The following is a 20,446-nucleotide window of genomic DNA, read 5'->3' as shown; positions in this document are numbered from 1 at the left end:
GATCCTTCATCAATTTTAACATGGCATTTATATTTAAATTTATTTCCCACCATAAATCAACCATAGACTCCATATGCATTCAATTAGTTATATAGTTTCTTATGAACACAGTAGGCTCATGCTCCCTGTTTCTTTTTTCTCTTTTCCTCATTGTGATTGCTTTTCTAATGCATTTCCCTTCTGATAAGTTTTTTTAACCTGTAGGTAATTTACCATTTCCTTTCCTTAGAGAAGATTTAAGCACACAGTCATTCACTTTTTCTCTCCGCCTCTTTTGTTTAAGATATTTTGTGTGTGGGTAGACCTTGCCTATGGTTTTGCTCTCGTCAGATGCCTTCTTATAGTCTTTGTTTGTTTGTTTTTTTAATGAAATTGCTGTGGACTGAATTGTTTTCTCTCAGAATTCACATGTGGAAGGCCTAACCCTTAATGCAATTATATTGGGACATGAGGCCTTTACAGAAGTCACTAAGGTTAAATGAGGTCATTAGGGTGGGACCCTGATATGATAGGATTAGTGCCTGCATCGGAAGGGAGGAAGGGACGTCAGAGAGCTCCCTCTCTCTTTCCACCTTGTGAGGATGCTGTGACCAGATGCTCATCTGCAAGCCAGGAAGAGAGCTCTTACCAGTAACTAAACCGGTTGGCACCTTGATCTTGGGCTTCCCAGAATACATTTCTGTTGTTGAAGTCACCGAGCGTATGGTGTTTTGTTATGGCAGCCCATGCTGACTGATACAGACACCTACAAGGTTTTGAGCTGTTTTTCACTCCTTCTCTCTACCCTTCTGCTGCATAGATGCTGACCTCCTGCTCTCCTCCTCCACCCTCTCTACTGTTCCCTCCTGTGGATGAGTGAAAATAGTGACCTTCCTCATATATCCCTGACCCCAGCTGTATACTGTAGATGCTTCCTGCTGGGGAGCACTTTGCTACAGTTAACTTTCTTAGGTGAGTCCCCTTTGGGCCTTTCATGCCTTGGTACTCTCCAAGGTGTCCCTTGGCTGCAGAAATTGCAAATTTATTCCTGTTTGAAGAAATGCTGTGCTCCCTTTTTGCCCTGGAGTGATCATTTTTGTCATTGCCATTTGCCTTAGATGGCTTCCTGTAATTATGCTTCTAAAGGTTAATGAGATGGTACTTAGTCTTTACTTAGTGAATTTCTCCTAAATCTGGGGATTTGTGTTCAGAATTTTCTTGCAGTCAACTTCAGGGGTGGCCTAGGGTTGGCCTTTGATATACTCATCAAAGAGCTATCTGTTAGTGAGAAGTCACTTCCCTTCTTACAGTTTGAACACTTATGGGGAGCAGAGGGGAGTATGATGCCAGCACCCCCACTTCTGTAAATTCATTTTACTTATTTATATTATTTTTAAAGTTTATTTATTTGTTTTGAGAGACAGAGTGTGAGTGAGATAGGAGTAGAGAGAGAGAGAGAGAGAGAGACAGAGAGAGAGAGAGAGAGAGAGAGAGAGAGAGAGACAGAGAGAGAAAGAGAGAGAGACAGAGAGAGAGAATCCCAAGCAGGCTGTACGCTGCCAGCAGAGTGTGATGCCAGGCTCGATCTCACGGAGATCAGGTCATGAGATCATGACCTGAGCCGAAACCAAGAGTCAGACACTTAACCTACTGAGTGACTCGGGGGCCCCTATAAATTCCCTTAAATAAACTCTTTAATGAATCTGTAGCCTTCTCTTACATGGGCTAGAAGTGGGAGATGGCCACCGATAGTCAAGTTCTACCACTTTCTAAGAACACTCTAACATGTCTTCTTAGAAAGAGGAATTTCTCCTCATCTAGTGTCCTCAGCTTTGATGCTTCACCTGACATGCCTCGATTGCAGGAAAAGTTTCGTTTACCCTTCTATAGAAATTCTTACACAAAGTGAGTTAATTCATTTTCGTGGAGAGAAAATGAATATTTCCCTAGTGTCCTTGGTGCTGTCCTCTGAAGAAGGCTCTTGTTGTTCAACGATCTCCTGAATGTGTTTCTTTCTTACCAGAAAATGGCCATGTCTCCTACCACCAAGGTCCCCAGCACATAACGGAGTGCACAAATTAAAACCGGACCTCTCTTAATGTTGATTGAACTATTGATTGTGAGCTGACTGGTTTGCCGTGAGAGGGAGATTGACATGAAATGGCCATTTGGACGTGACGTTTGACAATTCCTAAAGCTCTGAGTTGAAGATGCGGTTGTAGAACAAATAAAATTGTACTGAGTTTAAGTACTGTGAAGAGGAAGCCCAGGTCTATATGGGCAGAGAGAAAATGAAAAGGATAATCATTCTCTTCCTACCTCAGGTTAGCTGCCTCAAATGTTCTAAATTTAGAAAAATTCTAAAGTCACTTGAACAACTGCGTTAATCCCGAAAGAAGCAGTTTATACACTGGTAAGGAGGGAGGTTCAGAAAAATACCTTTACTTACCTACTAAGATACTTTGGAGAATCATTTAATATCCTATTAAAGGCACAAATCCATCTGTATTCCATGCTTAAAAGACCTGAAATCACTTTCTTTAGGTGGGAAAACTTTTCCACTTAGGGCTATGTACATTCTGCTGATGCAAAATTGACTAGGCTGGCAGCCTCTTGTGATGAATGTGTGGCAGAATATTATTTTCCATGGTAACAGATTTTTGTAGCACCAATATGGGATTGACTTTGCAGTAGGTTCAAGCAGAAGTACATGTTGGCTCTCAGGAAATAAGCTGTTATCTACATTCACCTATTTGGAGCAGGTACAAACCCAACAGAGAAAATTGCATTCTATGCAGGACATTGGTGTATTCCGTTTGCTCCAGCTTAAAAAGTCTCAGTGTGGGAGAACCAAGTTCAAACAGTCTAATGCGAGAAAGGATCAGAGGATGAACAAGTGATAGAGGGACAGAGAGGGTCCCTTCCAGCAGTGATTGTGGGGGCGGGGGGGAACTAGTCAGAAGTGCCTCTGCTTAACAGTGTTGAGGGAAACTGACATTGCTGATTGTACCCCTCCCCCTACCGTATCAAAAGGACAGCAGTGTGGCAGTCTGCTGTGTCTGTAAATAAAAAAGTTGAGGAAAGACGTGTACTCAGCATGCTCTTAAAACATCTGTTCTAGTAAAACACTTGAAAATAATCATGCACTAACAGGAGAAAAACAGCTGTGTGTGAATCAATAGGCTGTACCATACGCACGCCAGGAATATATATGCAATAAAATCTTCAGAAATGGGCCCCTGGGGTATTTGGATCAGTGGACAGACTATTGATTGCGTGTAATTTTACTGTGAGCTGTTGTTATTTAGCTGTATGGAATATACTGTGCCCGGAAGTCCTAGGGAAAGCTTCTACTCATGGATGTGTTACTTAAGGCCTTTTGCACTAACTCTTTCAAAGCAATAGATAAGCAAAAATTACTCTCAAGGGAAGGTTTAGAGGTGCCAAGAGGTGATGTTTCTACAGCTGTCATGGAGGTGACTCAATATTCAACCCAGGGCTTCCCTCTTCTTTTTGCTACATCGTATCCCAAGGTTTGATACTGTTCTTTATTTCTTACTTTAGGTCAACTTGCTTTGGTATGATCAGATTTTCTTATTTGTAGAGGCAGAGAGATTTCTTGGGCTCCAAAGGCATAGCCCATATGGATCTCAGTACTGTGTCTCTTTCTCACCCTGTCCCGGCAAAGGTGGAGTAAAACAAGGATGCTTTTCTTTCCCCAGTCAGTAGAAAATGTGTTATTAAAGACGAATAAACTTTCTGTTCATTCTTCACGATATCTTTTAAAATTTTGTGTCTGGAAACACTCACTATTTAAATTAATTTGCTTCTAAATTCACACCCCATTGCTTACATGCCATAATTGCAGTCATCGCTTAAAAAAAAAATCATTTGAAGTTAAAAAAAAAAAAAATGTGGGTCAGCTCTCGTCCTCCAGATGTTGATGATGTGGCCGGGAGTGGGGGTGGGAAATGTCCTTCTCCTTCGTCACGCTCCATGGTGAAAAGCCCTGATTTCTAGGTTTTTCTGGTAAGGTGCAAAACGCGTTAGTACAGTATTCCATCTAGATGCTATTTTTCTTGTGTTGAAAGAGCATTCCAACATTTATCAGCCTTTACTGGATTCAATCAGGCAGCCACTCAGAGCTGCTCAAGGCACAGTTGTACTTTTCACCGCTGACATGTGGAAAAGCAATCAGACACTGAATTATATGGCTGGCTTTCTTTGTCTTCATCTGTTTAAAGTACTCACTGAACCCCATTGAAATAACAGTGCTGTGTGGAAAAGCCCTTGGAAAACCTCATTCATCATGAAGTTGGTAGGGAAACCTGAACAAACAGCTGAGGGTCTGACTTCACAAAAGGCAAGAACAGACAGTGTTTTGATGTTTTCAGGAATCTTGCTGTGAACGTAATTTTGCCTCCCTTTGCCCCACTCCCACCTTCCAGACTTTAAACATTTGGACCCTTAGACTTTAGTCAAAAGCAGACAGAAAGCGACTCACGGAGGGTTGGTGTTGCAGCTGTTAAAATAATAGCATTTCCAGACCTTGATTATCTACTTTGAGAGCCTCGAATATATCATTAAAAGCAGTTTATGTGCATATCAGGGACTATGCCACCTGCAAGGCTAGCTAGGATCATCTAAGTCGAGGTAGAAGGGACAGACCACCATATCCAGAGGACGGAACAAATGCTGCCTTAAAGCTGACCTTCCCTGTGGGGGTTAAGTGCTCCGTAAGTTATTGTGAGTGGTTTAAACTTTAAGTTTGGCTTTCTCTGGGGCTTACACTCACGTCTCTTACTTAGATGTTTGGGCTTAGGGCATGTAAAGAAAGGTTAATATTTGCTGAAGCCAAATGTAATTAGTGCCGTAATCTGGTTTCAGAAAGGTAATGCATTATAAAACGCAGGATGTGTCGTTTTTAGATTATTCATAGTTTGGATAAACCATACAATAGATCCTGTATAATGTAGATAATTTGGAGTAATTTTAAAGTACGTTGGAAGTGAACCGAGGGTTCAGCTTTATTTTGAAAGAGAAGTGGAAGTCATTAAAATTGAATTTTTCAAGGAGATACGACTAAATACCTTCTGCTTAGAGGAGAGATCGAGTTTCAAGAACGACTTGGGATAAAGCATGTGGCACTCCAGTAGACTCCCTGTTTGGGCTTTGCAAGCCATTTGATATTGGATGTGAACTGGTGTGTGTGTGTGTGTGTGTATGTGTGTGTGTGTGAAGTCCACATTGCTGCACGGTAGTGAATTTGATTTCAACTTGACTGCTAACAAGAAAGGTAGGTTACCTGTCAAAGAATGATTAGGAAGCAAGACTCTCCACTTTCCTATCATGCCACAAAATGAAAAATAAAAAAAGTAAGATGTAGATTAGCTAGAGCACAAAATGCTCAGGTCAGTGAAGCCATTCCAGAGAAAGGTAGTGTCTAAGTGCCCTGCATTTTGCAAAGTGCGTTGGAGAGAAGCAAATCTCCTGAGGAATCCTGTTGCAATATCAGCATTTTACAAAGAATTTCAGCAATTACTAGGCCTAGAGAGGGATCGTTTATTTTACAAAAAGTTATGGCCCTGATATATGAAGATAATAGAGCCAAGGCAGCATGAGAGAAAAACGCATTCACATGCAGATGAGCGTTTACAACACTGGACAATTCAAGAAGGAGGTGTTTCAAACTGATCCAAGCTAGAGGCTAAATTATGAACTGCTGCAAAGTATCAGAGTCAGAAATTGATGCTTGACTTGATAGAAAAACTTTGCTACCTATTGTTGTGTTTAGGTTAATTGTACAAGTAGATAGTTCTTACTGTATACTGAGTTCATTTCTTTCAAAAAAATCCTTTTGTTTTCTTCACGTGGTCCAGAGTTGAGGAAATATTTTAACTACTAATAGATAAATGTATCTGTGAACTGGCTTCCATCCCAGTTCTGGGCTCCAGAGCAACAAAACCAGCTAAGCAGCACCACTCTAAAGGATGTTGCTTTAATTAAGTATATTTTCCAAGGGGGCCCTGGGTGGCTCAGTCGGTTAATCATCTGGCTTCCGCTCAGGTCACGGTTTTGTGGTTTGTGAGTTCAAGCCCCGCGTCGGGCTCTGTGCTGACAGCTGGGAGCCTGGACCCTGCTTCGGATTCTGTGGCTGCCTCCCTCTCTGCCCCTCCCCCACTTATGCTCTGTCTCAAAAATAAATACACATTAAAAAATTTTTTAAAAACTGTATTTCCAAACCAGGGAGTGTTATAGCGTAAACTCGCTTGCCATATCCTCACTCTTCCTGTCCTCACTCTGTTGAGTCCTTTCTCTTAGTTAACTACCTTTCTCTGAGGTCCTCATCATGGTCTATCTCAATACTAATAACAGATAATGAAATGCAGATAAATCAACCAAATAGACCTAGACCAAATACAGACCTAGAATGATCTTTCTAAAGACTACACCAAACCCAATCAATACAAAAGCAGTCTGTAACAGAAAATACCACCCCCAGTAATCCAGATGGTGTCAGCATGGTGTAGTGGGAAGGGCATTTAACTAGACATCATTCTAGTCCTCCCTCTGCTCTCTTAGGTGGCTGACCCTTGGGGATCTCCTTAACCCTTCCGGGTATTGGTTTCCTCATCTGTAAAATAGTGGGCCTGGGTAGTAGTAATGGCATTGTTCTCTTCTATGTAGTTTTAAGATTATGGGAATTTGATGGAAATTTGTTACACTAGAGTGGGGAATTTCATGAGTAATGGGAATTTCATATGTAATTTCATATGTATATTTCTTTAAAAAAAATTTTTTTTTTCAACGTTTATTTATTTTTGGGACAGAGAGAGACAGAGCATGAACGGGGGAGGGGCAGAGAGACAGGGAGACACAGAATCGGAAACAGGCTCCAGGCTCTGAGCCGTCGCCCAGAGCCTGACGCGGGGCTCGAACTCACGGACCGCGAGATCGTGACCTGGCTGAAGTCGGACGCTTAACCGACTGCGCCACCCAGGCGCCCCACATATGTATATTTCATAGACATCCTGTGTGAATTTGTGACAGGAGGGTGGGAGCGACGCTGGTCCTTGTCTCACGGAGTCGAAGAATGAATCTCGCAGACAACAGAGAGCAAGCCAAGTGATAGAGTTTATTGAGGAAAGTACAAAGCTCCCAAGAGTGAGAGGGGTCCTGAATGGGTAGCCAGGGAGGATTTCTGTCCCTGACTTTTTACTGGGACCTTATCAGAAAGTTTGTGACACTCCACTCATGGCACCCGGCCCAGGTGGGTCTGGAATACATTTATCTCCCTCACCCCAACCCCCCCCACCCCCACCCCTGTTTCTTCAGCCTCCCAATTGCACCTGCAGTCTGCCTCCCCAAAGGTCCCTTATCTCTCCCTGCCTAATGTTAAGCCTTTCCCTATTCAAAGTTATACACTCCCTCAGCTTGACTGGTTTAGGCAGAAAAGTGATTTTGTACGTGAATACTGGGTAAGTTACAGGACCAAGAGGAGGGCTCAAAAACAAGTGTGGGGCTCTGCAACTAGGAAAAACAATGCCCAAGATAGTATCATAGAGCAGACCTGGTGAGCAGATTGCAGGAGAAAATGGGCGCTGCCTTCTCTGCATTAGACCTGCTGTGTAGCTCCCTGTCCTTGCTGTCTGAGGAGCTGGTCTGTTCACTCCCCTTCTGCACCTGTGGGAATTCCCCATAGATTCTGTATCTTTGCCCACTGCCTTCCAATTTCAAAGTTGCGGCCCAGGGCGCATGCCCGTACCCTACCTAGAATTTTCAGCATCTGTCTGGAGTTTGGTCTTGTCTCCCATTGGGACTTATAATATGGGGAATTCCTTAAATGTAAGCAAGTCTTCTGGAAATTGGCAAGTATCTGCTACATCACCTTTTCCCCATTTAGTAGACAAATACTGTTCTGGATGGAGAATTTCTCTATTAAAGTGCATGAAGTTAGCCTGTCTCAGGTGAAAGCTCTCAAAGAGGTCTGTGTATCTCTTCCTTATGATTATTGCTATCCTCCTTCCCAGGTGATGAAAGCCATTTCTCTTTGCTCACCTTTAATTTCTACCAAGACGGTCTTTTTCTCTCTTCCTTCCCTCCCTCCCTCTTGCCCTTCCTCCTTTCTTTTCTTCTTCTTTCAGAACACTATTTCTCTTTGGCCAGCTACCAACTGACTTGTAACATTTAAGCCTCAAGTCAAAACATGTTATCTGTGAAGTACCTGAGTAAGAATGTACCCAGGCATCTAAAGGGATTTAAGAAAATGTTATTTCATTCTTTATTGCAAGTGCCACATGGAGAAGATTTGGAGGCGGGAATGGAGGGCTTGGACAAGGGGATGTTGGAAAAAATTGTCCAGAGGCACAGTGAGTAGGATTGCATACGTGAGTGACATGGGGCTGGGAACATATATTTGGGTAGTCCTTGGTGGGGAAGCTCTTTGAAACAGAGGATGAAGGTGGGGTACCTGGGTGGCTCAGTCGGTTGAGTGTCTGACTCTTGGTTTTGGCTCAGGTCACGATCTCATGGTTCACGGGTTTGAGCCCCGCTTGGGATTCTCTCTCTCTGCCCCTCCCCTGCTCACTGTCTCTATCTCAAAATAACTAAACTTTAAATATATATTTACTTATTTTATATATTGTATATAATTTATATTAAGTATATGTAACACTTATATATGTATTTCTTTATTTATATAAAGAAAAAGAGGATGAAGAATGCAGTTCTGTTAGACTCCGAGAATATTGCTCTTTGGTCCAGAAACTGGTTGGGAAAACAATAATACTCCCGAGTGATTTGAGTCCCTTCCTACACAGAATCCATGAGAAGCTATTGTTACACCTTGTGTGAAAAATGACCGTGCTTACACAAAAAATGAAGCTCTCTAGCTCCAACTGGAAAATACGAGGAAGACAAAATAAAACATAAGCTACCCCAGTGTAAGCCTAATAAGTGAAAATGGGTGCTAAAGCATGTTGTCAGTGATATAACGTTGCTGCCTTTTGGGTGTCAGAGCTGGACCTCTGCTGAATGTATTATAATACTCATAGGGGGAAATGCATGTTCATTACTAGCATCTAGAGCATCTGGTAAGGTAACCTCTAATTCTGCTTAAATGGAAATCGACAAAGCAGATACATGTTACCCTGGTTCTTGAGAATGAGTCCCCAGGGATGGCTCTTCTGATTCAGCATTCCTGAATTATGTGCCATCCTCAGAATAAGGCTTGAACATCAAATGACCCTCAATCGTTTAATCTGTGTAAATATATCTAAGCCATATGAATCTGACACAAATTGCTTCGTTCAGTGAATTGAGTGATTGCCGGGGACTGCCGTGGTCGAACACTGCTGTATGTATTGACTTCATGGATCTAAGGCCCCTGCTTATACCAGGAGGTAAAAGTTAGTGGTCATCAGAGGTCCAGATTACATTTTGAACAAAGAAGACTGTCTGGTTGGATTCCCGACCTTGAGAGACTATGAAGCTAAAGTAGGAACAAATTCCTTCCTTTAAGTCAATAGTTCTTATTTACGTGTAAAATCTGTGTGTTTGCATCCTGGAGTAGAGGAATTGGTTTGTAGGGGATATTTCTTCTTGTTTGTTTGATTTGTTTATTTTTTCATTTCTTTTAAAAAACAATTTATTTAAATCCAAATTTGTTAACATATAGTTAACATATAGCGTACTAATGGTGTCGGGAGTAGAATTTAGTGACTCATTACTTACATGTAACACCCAGTGCTCATTGGGAGGGGATATTTCCCATGCCCAACAGCTAGACTTTATTATGAAAGTTGTTCTCTTTTTTGCAGCAGCCAAGCTATCAGGGAAACTTGATAAAAAATAAATTATTTTACTTCTTCGTATCGTGTTTCCTTCATCTACAGTCATTTCTGTATAATGCCGAAGAGAGAACCTCGAGGTGAACCGTGTTGCTAAAACTTGTTTCTGTGTTCAGGAGCTGTGTTCAGCTCCTTTGAACTCTTCAAGTTGTCACTGTAGAATCTCTGGAGGGATACCTCGGTCGCTACCGGCAGAAGCTATCAGGTGGGGTGGGAAGAGATGAGGTAGGAAGAAGAAAGGAACGAGAATTGTTTCGTGCAGATAGCATGGTAAGGAAGAAAGGGACAAATGAAGAAAAGACACTGGCAGTGGGAAGTCTGACCTTTAGCGTTTGTGTGGAAGAGGGAGCGGCGGTTGGCTGGTTCATCCTGGTGGTTACTGTCTGCACAGTGGAGGAGTCAGATGCTGGATCTACTTCTGGTTCTGCTGCCATGGCTGCCGTGCTCACCACTTCTTCTTTGGGAGACATTTAGTCTTGCCAGGCATCCTGCTAAAGCAAATGTGTATATTCTCTCACTTCCCAGTCCCAAAGAGTGGGGTGGAATGTGAAAAGTCCAATGGCCTGGGGGCCAGGAGACCAACCACCTACTTTAGTATTGTGATCGGCCAGCAGCGGGGGCAACTCGCGTAACTTTCTAATTGTAACTTTCTAAATGTAAAAGGATTTACATTTAACATGGATCATTTGCTATGTGGGCAAACACTTCTGGTTAGTTCATAGGTGTGTTGTCGGGAGTGAATGCAATAGCTCAGTACTGTGGCCAGCACCGTGTCAAGGCAGAGAGCACACTATTTCTTTTTAAATGCTTATTTATTTATTTTTGAGCGAGGTCACAAGCAGGGGAGGGGCAGAGAGAGAGGGAGAGAGAATCCCAAGCAGGCTCTGAGTTGTCAGCACAGAGCCTGATGCGGGGCTTGATCTCCTGATCGAGCGAGATCATGACTTGAGCTGAAACCAAGAGTCAGACGCTTAACCAAGTGACTCGTCCAGGCGCCCCAGATAGCACAGTATTACGTTGAGGTGCTTTTTTATCCTTTCTGGTTAAACTAGTTTCTTCTTCTTTTTTTTTTTTTAAGTTTATTTATTTGTTTTGAGAGAGGGAGAGAGAGAGAGAACGAACAGGAGAGGGGCAGAGAGAGAGAGAGAGAGAGAATCCCAAGTAGGTTATGCTCTGTCAGCGCAGCATCCGACCAGGGGCTGGATCTTGCCTCATGAACCATGAGATCATGACCTGGGCCGGAACCAAAAGTCACTTAACCAACTGAGCCACCCAGGTGCCCCTAAACTAGTTTCTTTATCTATGATAATTCAATTTTTAAAACTTACTTCTGGCTCAGATGTTTAATATATATAAACGTTTCCCTTATCCTGAATTATGTAATTTTGGAGTTCAATAGAAAGAAGCTGTGTTTGATTTATTGTTATATCCTTGTTATTTATTATTTATAGTGTCTAATGTGATACCTTGCACATAGTGAGTACTCAAGAATGAGAAAACCACGACATAAACAACCTTTTTGAAAAGAAATTTTTTCATGTGGGACAACTTTCAATGAGGTAAAATATTATAGGCAACAAAAACATTGTGAATGTAACTTTTCCAGCCTTAGTTTCTCAGGGGAACAAGTAGGTCTAGGAAATGTAGCCAGGTGTCTCAAGTCTGATAACAAATTTCTTTTCTGGAGCACAAAGGATCCATTGCGTTTTGCTCACAACATGAAAATCTCAGTGAGAGTCTATGGGCACTGCCTAACTCTGAAAGGATTCAACTTATCCAGAGCAAATAAAGGCTCAAGTTGTTCATCACCTTTCTGAGGTAGACTGAAACCCAGATGGATTGACATGAGCAAGCTCCTGTGTTTCCCGAAGGAACACTTTGTTAGAAATAATGTTTTCAAGCAATTCACAGCAGAAATCTTCTCTTATTATCTTTCATATCTGGGGTGCGTAAGCATGTACATTTCCGAAGCATAAAAGGAAATCCACTGAGTAGACAGAGACCTAAAGGAGACAGATTTTTGTTATCTTTTTGACTTTAACACTACTTATACTTTTGGGAGGAGGTCTTACTGCACGATTCCACTCGGGTGGTTACTGCTGGTAACCAGGTGGTTACCAAAGCTCAGGTGGTTACGAAAGCTCAGTTAGAGGTTGATAATTTGGAATACCGCAGACCACTTCGTCAGGAATGTTAGTTACTGTAAAAATTGGCTGCCTTCACTAGTTCTAGGTTATATTCGTACTAGTGGGTGAGAACGGTAGCAAATTATAGGAACAACAAAAAACCCCTCATACTCTAGAACGAGTCCCTTCCAGTTTTGATTTGTTTTCTGTATTTCCTACAGGTGGTCTTGTGCTGATTACTCTAGCTCTGTTTCCACATCGGTAAAATAGGGAAAATAATGAGGAATTATCTTTTTGGATTTTTGTAAGGATTAAGTGAATTGATCTAGGATGAAGTGCAGGGAAGAATGTTAAGCCGGTAGTTGACGTCACATGAATGGCATCATTTCTGTGTATTGGTGATGATTTTGGGTTTTAAACTTTCTAATCTTGTAACATTTTTCTTCTGCATGATAATATCAGGACATGGGTACAAAAGTTGGGGAATTTATGAGTGTACATGCGTGTGCACACGTGTATCGTTTTTTTTTCTTCTAGGTGAGTAAGCAGGTCTTATTTCAGATAGAGTTATTAACTTTGAAACATCCTTCAATAAGCCAATTTGAAGGAGAGCCAAATAATAAGTGCTATATTTATCATCAAATGAGAAAATGTGCAGTGGGTATGTGTAATAAACGAATGTATTATGTAGTGAGGATGTAAAATTAAATGTGCGTAGGTGGATAAGAAAGTTCACCCAAAAGGACTTGCTAATTCTAGAGCTTTATAGAAGAGATTTTGTATGTCATTAAATACACTGTGGTAACCTCTTTCCTGCTGACATCTTCTTAGATCTAAATACTCCTCTTCAACATGTGAACATTCCAAGTGTTGTTTTCAGATCCATAATGGAATAGTGGACAGAATAAAAGAATAAAAATCAAATCTCAAGCTTGGTTTCCAGGGGCACAATGGCAAGGAAAGTAACAAGTAGGTTCTTCATCAAGTGTCGGATGAGGCAAAAAAGATCACGTGTCACTAGATAGCTTGGCAGAACTTAGATGCAATTGAGGCCTAGAACTATTCTTAAAGAGGTATGTTTTTTTAAAGTTGGTCTCACTGAGGTAAATCAAACTTATGTTTCTATATGAAAGTGGACAGTGCTAGAATGCTTCAGTTCAATATTCCATAATTTATTTTTCTTCTCTCTTGGAAAATAATGTGAGATTCTTTCATGAAGACCTGGCTTTGGTTCATGACGCTGTCACTTAACGCCTAGCCGGGCTGTGGGCCGGTGGCTTGCCCTTGCTGAACCCTAGTTTCGGTATCTGTTAAATGGTAAAGACAACATGCCAAGTGCATGGAGCAGGGTGATATTAAAGGGTGAACTCTCCGGGAAGTAGGAGGTATTCACCAAATGTTAGCCTTGGCATTGTACGTCTAACCACCTCCCAGCAGTCATTCAGACCTTCCCTTATTCCTACTTATTTTACATTTCAAAGCCTACAAAAATAAATGAAGCTCCTCAACAGATAGGAAGTTCAGGATTTCAGCAAATCACCTTAACTTCTCATTACCGTTGGCACCGTAAGGAACTGTGAGCATGTGAAAAAGAGAAAGAATAAACTGTTTTTGAGATTGTCATCCCCCCTCCCTCTGTATATATTCTCGAATGCTTATGACAGTGGTAATCACCTGAAAGGTAAATAAATAGCAAGGAGCAGTGGGCACCCTTTGGTTCTTAGAAGATGGATGGTTAACAACGGATGTTTATTCAGCCTTACATATTTTCATATTTTACATCAGTTTCTTGATAACTCTATGCATTTTTTAAAAGGAACATTTAAATTTGCTACAGATGTTTCATGAAAACCATTATTAGAGTCAAGAGAAAATGCATTTGGAAGCAATTGTGCAAAGGTTTAATTTTTATTTCTAAGGGAAAATGTATGCATGCGGTAGAAGTAATAAAGGAAAGCTGAATTTCCCTTGAGGTATACTCGGCTGAATAAAATCTGCTACATTATCCTTCAATCAGCCACTTAAAAATTTTAATTGTGTAGACTCTTAATCACAAGGAAAGTAACCTTTGCATGAGCTTTCCTTCGTGGAGGGGAGTGGGGGAGGGCTACCGTCTTTTTTCAGCTCCTTCGGAAGAATCTTGTCTTGTTTCATCATTTCTTTGCGTCTCCTATGCTCCTCTAGGCCCTGAGCATGGACTTTTGGGCTCATTATGCTGCATTGCATAGGAAAAAAGCAGAGCAGTAATGAATAGGGTTTAAACAAGTAGGTACTTGGCTTCTGTAAAATGCCTCCAAGCTAACCCAGCTCCAAATCCCTGTAGTGTGTACAGATGGGTCCCACAACACTTGGTGTTCAACAGCCCCTGACTCAGCAAACCGAAGGCTGTGCAAGTCCCTCTCTGTGGCTCATTCCACCCTCTCTCTTTTAAGTGTCAGCGTGACCCAGCATATGCCATTTTGGAAATGCACTGCAAATTGGTATGAGATGTAGATCTCCTGATTTTCTTTTTACACACTCAGTGGCAATCAAGGGAGCTATATAGTGTGATAACGTTAGAAGATGATGATTTTATGACTCTTAAAATTTGACTTTTCATGTATTTCACGAAGGAACTTGCGTGTAATTGAGATTCATGTGGTTTTCTGGGTACGGGATGAATTGGGAACTGTGAATTCGGTGAGAGTCAATGAAGGCACACTTCCACAGTCCAAGGCAAGCAAGGAGCAAAGCTAATTTCCCAGTGAATCCCAGCAAAACATGTCTCAGAACAATCTGGCTTAGCATTGGTACTCCATGCCGTTAGTCTCTTCCTACTGCTCTCTGGGGTGAAGTCTGATGCTGAGATGCTCTGCCTTTTAGAATCTTTGCCAGTATTTCTTGGAGAGTCACAAGGTTCGGCCATATTAGGGCAGGATCATGTCTTTTGTCTTGAGTCATCCAAAGCCAAAGGGAAATGGGAAGCACATGGGTCAGGGACATTTCATGGCAGTTTTGGCTTGTTTTTAAGAAACAGCTTTATGGAGGTCTAATAGACACCCAATACACTACTCACATTATGGGGCAACATTTGATGTTTTGGTATATGAACATACCTGTGAAACCACGACTACCATCAAGATAATGGACACACTTAACACTTCCGGAGGTTTCTTTGTGTCCTTGGCAATCCTCCTCTCCTTCATGGGCAACACCTGATCTGCTTCTCGTTGGTGTGTGTTGGTCGGAATTTCCTAGAATGTTGTATAAATAGAATCCTCTTTTATGTACTCTTTTTTTCTGTTTGGTCTTCTTTCATGCAGCATGTTTAGTTTGATTCACACATGTTGTTTTATAACATCATCGTTCATAACCTTTTATCGCTGAATACCATTCCTTTGTATATGTACCACACTGTTCTACTGTTGACGGGCATTTGGATTATTTCCATTTTCTTTACTTTTCTTTTCTTTTCTTTGCAGTTTCAAATAAGGATGCTATGAACGTTGAACACTTTGCTTTGCTGCCTCCTCCAAAACAACAATAGATATACAGTTCAGATAGCTGTGTCTCATCCTGGCCTGTTTCCTGCTCTTGTAAAGTAGGGAAAATAATTGTACTTATTTCACAGGACTACTGTGAGGGCTGCCTGGGATAATGCATAATAAAGTGCTTACTAAGTTCCTGGCTTAATATTGTTTAAAAAAAATTTTTTTTTTAATGTTTATTTTCTGTGAGAGAGAGAGAGAGACAGAGTGCGACCTGAGGAGGGGCAGAGAGAGAGGGAGACACAGAATCCCAAGCAGGCTCCAGGCTCTGAGCTGTCAGCACAGGGCCCGACGCGGGGCTCGAACTCACAAACCGCGAGATCATGTCCTGAGGTGAAGTCAGACGCTTACCCGACTGAGCCACCCAGATGCCCATTTTTTTTTTAATTAAAAAAAATTTTTGGGAGGGGGCGCCTGGATGGCTCAGTCGGGTAAGCGTCCGACTTCAGCTCAGGCCATGATTGTGTGGTTCATGAGTTCAAGCCCTGCGTTGTTGGGCTTTGTGCTGATAGCTCAGAGCCTGGAGCCTGCTTTGGATTCTGTGTCTTGCTCTCTCTGCCTCTCCCCCACTCATGCTCTGTCTCTGTCTCTGAAAAATGAATAAATGTAAAAAAAAAATTTTTTTTTTATTCTACAGAGAGAGAGAGCAGGCAGGAGAGGGGCAGAGGGAGAGAGAGAGTTTTTTTAAACATTATTATCATTACTGTTCTTGTTTACTTGTAACATTTGCTTTGATTTCCCTCCATTTGCATTGGCTTCCACTCACTCCATGCCAAGTACTACCTCTTAAAGTGTGTAACATACTGAGGCTGAAACATGTGACCCACAGTCATCATTCGACTCTGTGAACAGTCACATTGAAAATGGGTATTATCTTAAATCTGGGCAAGAAATTATTGGCAAAATAACCCCCAGAGTCTGAATTCAGCAATTAATTTCATCAGCTATGAAAGAGAGGCCAAGAGAGGCCCAGCTGTGTGTTGACAGGAGCCTTGGCAAGGGCCGAGCGTGATGGTTGAGGATGGCATGCCATTCGTTTGTGGCATTTCCACAGCTGGTGGCCAGTGCTGTCATGAGCTTTGCTGGCAGGCAGTAATCTAATCTGCTATCCCATTTATTCTATTTTCCTTTTCTCAACACAACTCCAGCCTCCTTCTGGTTTAGCGTTCTGGCATTTGTATTCCACACATCACATTCCATCTTGTTGGCTTTTTTGGCCTTGGAATAATTAAGATGGTGAATCCACACAGTGAATATGGCTATTGTATATTTGCCTGTCTGACCACTATCTCAGTCAGTAAACGATTAGCACTCCTCTCCCCCCAAGCAGTCCATAGATACTGTTAACCTCTAGTGTATGTATCAGGGTAACTGACACAAAAGTCAGTTTCCCAGGATGTATGACAGCATTTGCATGTTCTAAGGGTCTATTCGGAAAGGATGGTACATGCCAAACTTCCTAGTGTTTTTCTTGGCATCTAAAGTCTTTCTAAGAAAGAAAATATTCTGAACAAATGCCAATAGGCTTTTCATAAAAAGTATTCTCCTTCTGACGTGCTATTTGTTTCGTCTCTGGCTTCTCCCTTAGAGGGTGAATGCCACGAGGGTGGTAAGCCTGGCCCTTTCATTTACTGCTGTATTTCTAGTACCTGGAACATTTCCTTCTAAGACCTCAATAAATACTTGTTGAATGAATGAATGAAATCACTCAGAAAATTTTTTGAGCATTGGTTAAGAACCAGTATTGTGCTTGGACCTAGAAGTATCAACTAACTTTAAAGACTAATTCTTTGTCCTGATGGAGCATATAGTTTTAGTTGGGGCTTGAGACACAGTAAATGAAAATAATTATAGGTTGGGATTACAGATTATGATTAATTATTATGAAAAGCTATAAGATTAAATGATGAAAGATTACCTGGAGGGGATGGGAAAAGACAATTTGGGGAGATCCAAGTGATGAGAATAAACTAGCCACATGAAAAAGCAGAGGTAGATCATTCAGATAGTACAAAATTGCCGAGGGGGAAAGGGCTTGGTGTATCTGAGGAACAGAGAGAGGCCTGAGGTGACTCAAAGTGAGCGAGGAGGGAATGTGATCAAGTTGGGTGTACGTGAACCACTTTATGAGACCCTGTGGACCATGGGAAGACGAATTACAATGGTAAGTGGTTACAGGGTTTTGAGCTGGAGAGTGACATTTGATTTATGGCTTCAAAGATCATTGTAAAAGCCACGTACAAATTGTATTGAAAAGTACTGAGTGGAAGCAGGAGAATCAGTTAGAAATTTCCAGAGTCCACTGACTTCACTAGAGTGGTGGTTAGAGATGGAGAAAAGCAGGTTGATTTGAAATACACTGGAAGACACTGGAAACACAAATAATCCAGTGAAGAAATGCGCAGAAGACATGAATAGACACTTTTCCAAAGAAGACATCCAGATGGCCAACAGACACATGAAACGATGCTCAGTGTCACTCCTCATCAGGTAAATACAAATCAAAGCCATGCTGAGATCACCTCACACCCGTCAGAGTGGCTACAATGAACAAATTAGGAAACTACATATGCTGGTGAGGATGTGGAGAAACAGGAACCCTCATGCCCTGTTGGTGGGAATGCAAACTGGTGCAGCCACTCTGGAAAACAGTGTGGAGGTTCCTCAAAAAATAAAAAAACAGAACTACCCTATGACCCAGCAATAGCACTACTAGGAATTTACCCAAGGGATACAGGAGTGGTGATGCACAGGGGCACATGTACCCCAATGTTTATAGCAGAGCTTTCAACAATAGCCAAATCATGGAAAGAGCCTAAATGTCCAACAACTGATGAGTGGATAAAGAAGATGTGGTTTATATATACAATGGAATACTACTTGGCAATGAGAAAGTATGAAATCATGCCATTTGCAGCAACGTGGATGGAACTGGAGGGCATTATGCTGAGTGAAATAAGTCAGTCAGAGAAAGATAGATATCATATGTTTTCACTCATATGTGGATCTTCAGAAACTTAACAGAAGACCATGGGGGAAGGAAAGGGGAAAAAACAGTTAGAGAGAGGGAAGGAGGCAAACCATAAGAGACCCTTAAATACAGAGAACAAACTGAGGGTTGATGGGGGGTGAGGGGAGAGGGGAAAATGGGTGATGGGCATTGAGGAGGGCACTTTTTGGGATGAGCACTGAGTGTTGTATGTAAGCCAATTTGACAATAAATTATATTAAAAAAAGAAAGTTTAGAATTATTTTAAAAATGAAATATATTGGAAGGAAGTGCTGACTCAACCTGGTGACAAATTCAGGGCATGGAGGGAATGTGTAAAAGCTGAATGAAGAATGACTTCAAGGTTTCTGTAGGTGCACTTAGGTAAATGATAGGGATATTCAGTGACCAAGGGATGGTACCATTCACTGAGATGGCAATGACTTGAGGAGGGTTCTCCAGAGAACCATGTATATGGAAAGGGAGTGGGGATAGAGGGGGAGGACAGATTGATTCTAAACAATGGGCTCATTTAACTATGGAGGCTGAGAAATGCCAAGTTCTGGAGTCAGCAAGCCAGACTGAAGACAGCTAATGGTGTAAAGCTTCTAGTCTAAGAGCAGAAAGACTGATGGTACCAGCTCAAGCATCCGGCAAGAGGAGTTCTTCTGACCGAGACTTTTTGTTCTATTCAGATTGTCAATTGATTTGGACAAGTCCCACCCACATGAGGGAGGGCAGCCTGTTTATTCAGGCTACCAATTCAGATGTTAATCTCATCCAGAAATATTCTCACAGAGGCACTTAGTATAATGTTTGACCAAATGTCTGGGCACCTTGTGGCCCAGTCAAGTTGACACATAAAATTAACCACTGTAAGAGCTAATGCCTGCTGATGGGTGCTGACACTCCTCAAAAGTGGGGGGATGCATGAATTTTTCAGATCAAAATCAACCCGGTCAGCCTTCCCTATGAAAAAAAAAAGAAAAAAGAAAAGAAACAAACAAACAAATTAACCATTATAGAAGGACAGATTGTGTGTGGACATTCCTAACTTATTGTTTTACATTTCAGTTTGAGGTATCTGGAACCCAGAAGTGTGGAGATTTTAAATCACATATTTGATATATGAGTCAAGAGATCAGAGGTGAGGTCTGACCTGGGTACATAAATTTGGGGAGTGTGATAGTGATGGCTAGTTTGCTTCCCCAATGGCACTCTTTCCTTCTGCTTTAAGACTATGATTCTCATTTGTTTAGTAGTGGAAATATGTCCAGCTCTGAAAACTGTATTTCCCATCCACATAGGATGGTCACATAACACAGTTCTGGTCAATAAAATGTCTGTTGCAATTATTGTGAAATTGTTAGGCGAGAACTATTTAAAAGAGTGACAACTCATGGACCTTTTGTTCCTTGCCTTTTTCTTTCTTCTTGATTGAAGTACTGATGCAGCTAACTTCTGATAATAAGCTGACAAATACTTGTTTAAGAAGGCTGAACAAAATGATAAAACAGGCTTGGAATATAGTTACTGTGTCAACTCAGGACTATTTATCCCCAGATGTCATATATCCTGAGAAAAGCCAAACCTCTCATGTGTTTAAGCTAGCATTCATCAGCTTTCTGTCTCTTGCAGCTGACTCCAATTCCTATCTGATACAGAGTGTCATTAGCATCAAGATAGCCTATTAGCCAGGATGTTTGGGGTGTAAGTAAGAAAAATATGACTTCATGCCATTTTTAGTCTTGTGTAACTGCAAACTCTGAAGAAGCAGAGACTCCAGGATTAGGGTTCAACAAGGCTATCAGGGACTGATGTACTCCCCCTCTTTTTACTCTATCATCTTTTGTTTTGGTTTCATCTCATTGACTTCCTACTCATGACCAGTGGGAGAGGAAACAACTTTCCACCAAAAAGTCAACAGAAATCCTGATTTTCACTCCTGATGGAGGCAATTTAGGTCACACCCTCATC

The 20,446-nt window shown here is 41.5% G+C and overlaps 1 long non-coding RNA gene across 1 annotated transcript in view; it reads left to right on the top strand.

The window, feature by feature from the left end:
- Positions 1 to 15,513, top strand: part of LOC121010629 (uncharacterized) — a 97,524-nt gene extending 82,011 nt beyond the window's left edge. Inside the window, exon 3 of the long non-coding RNA XR_005781296.1 lies at positions 15,415 to 15,513. This is a non-coding gene — a long non-coding RNA (uncharacterized LOC121010629). The remainder of the gene's footprint in view (positions 1 to 15,414) is intronic.
- Positions 15,514 to 20,446: the final 4,933 nt, after the last annotated feature.

The sequence above is a fragment of the Herpailurus yagouaroundi genome, unplaced genomic scaffold (genome assembly GCF_014898765.1).
Source record: "Herpailurus yagouaroundi ecotype Mexico unplaced genomic scaffold, PumYag 192, whole genome shotgun sequence".
Classification (NCBI taxonomy): Eukaryota; Metazoa; Chordata; class Mammalia; order Carnivora; family Felidae; genus Herpailurus; species Herpailurus yagouaroundi.
The sequence above is the reverse complement of the archived record's forward strand: the minus strand, read 5'-3'. Positions and strand labels throughout refer to the sequence as shown.